The sequence below is a fragment of the Peromyscus eremicus genome, chromosome 17 (genome assembly GCF_949786415.1).
Source record: "Peromyscus eremicus chromosome 17, PerEre_H2_v1, whole genome shotgun sequence".
In the NCBI taxonomy this organism is placed as follows: Eukaryota; Metazoa; Chordata; class Mammalia; order Rodentia; family Cricetidae; genus Peromyscus; species Peromyscus eremicus.
In genome coordinates, this window is record NC_081433.1 from 29,384,806 (window position 1) to 29,386,497 (window position 1,692).

A 1,692-nucleotide genomic window follows, 5' to 3' on the forward strand; every position below is an offset into this window, starting at 1 on the left:
TTGAATTCAGTTTTCAAGTCCTAAGTTTTCTTTGTAGTTTTATTCAGTCATTTGTTTATGTTTTGTGGTCTTCAATTACGATTTTATTTCTATCCTATTTAAGTAAATTCAGGTGTTTGCTTATGTCCTCTTAGAATTTCTGGAATTCTTTGGTTATGTTTATAACTATACTTTTAAATGATGTGTGCTGAGTTTTGTCTAGGTAGTTCATTTTGGAGAACATTTCTACAGGACTGGTGGTCTCTGGGGGCCATGTACTGTCGTGGTCTTCCATATTGTTTGTGTTTTTGCAATAGGGCCTGGCCATGTAATTTATTTAACTTTTGTTGGTCTTATATGAGATTCTGGCTTGCCTATGCTCAGCGGCAGTTTGGATATCTTTTTGTTATTGCTTGAAATTTCTTGGTCTCATGTCCTGAAGGAGAAGTGAATGTTCAGGTCATAACCTCAAAAGCTCGTAGATGAACATTGATTGGAGAGACTACAGTGGCCCCAAATCACTAGTACCCAGTGCAATTCAAAGATCTTAAGGACCTTGTGAGATCTTATGGTTGAAGTCCAAGAAAGTCTCCTAGTGTGGATTCCAGCTGGGCATGGGCCCAGAGGACAGCACAAGTCCAGCATCCTGGGTCAGACTCATTAAGGGATCATGCAAATACCGATCCCAGCTGGGCCTGGGCCAATAGAGGGCACAGATGTAGCTCCTGCTAAAGTGTGTGTGGGACAGCAGTTGAGATGGGAGGTGTAGTGTGGGAAAAATTAAAATATATAATACTATTAATGTGAGTTCTTGCATACAACTATATGTAAATTAATTCTGTGTTGTGCAAAGATTTTCTAGCAGGAATCAAGTTGTCTCTAGGGATAGAATTGGAGATATATGAAAAGAAACATTCACATTTTATTTGATTTTTCTAAAGTTCTAATTGTCACCAAAATTTTTAAAGGAACACAGAAATTTTCTGTTACCATAGTGCATTTTACTTTAATATTAGTTCTCAAAACTTATTTCTTAAAACTTCATTTGATTTGCGGTTCCTCAAAACAGTCAACTATAACACATTTGATATTTCAGGGCAGCATCAGGAAGTTTATTCCACAAAATGTAATGATCTTTTACTTAAGGCCCAGACTACACTCTTCCACATCATGTCCAATAAACAGCAACCTAATGATTTCTTGCTAGGTAAGCTATTAACATTCATGGAGAGTCTATTACTGGAGTTGATTACCTTGTGTATCAAAGTGACAGATCTACAGCCGTGATGACAGTATTTCAGCTCACAAGCACCCATGGCCAATTAATCCCTTATGAATCTGACCAGAGTTATCCGGTTGTGACAGCTTTGAAAGTGTGTTAGCTCTCCTTGATAAAGGACACTACAGTATTTAAACTCACATTAGTATCTGGGGAGAGGCTAGTTTTTTTTTTTTTAAAAAAAAAGAAAAAAAGTTCATAACATCACAATGAGGTACAGGTACCAGGATCATCAGTACACAAAACTTGGCTCCAAAGCAAATGCCACTTTTACTTAAAAAAATTGTAATTATAAATGTCTTTCAGTGATAATCTGTAGCTACAGAATAATGGTTTTGTAGGTGGGAGCAGAGCCTATGTATACCACAAATGCACAATGTGCCTAGAGTTCTCTGTTTCTATGGCAACTACAATCATCTGAAATTGAACAGATT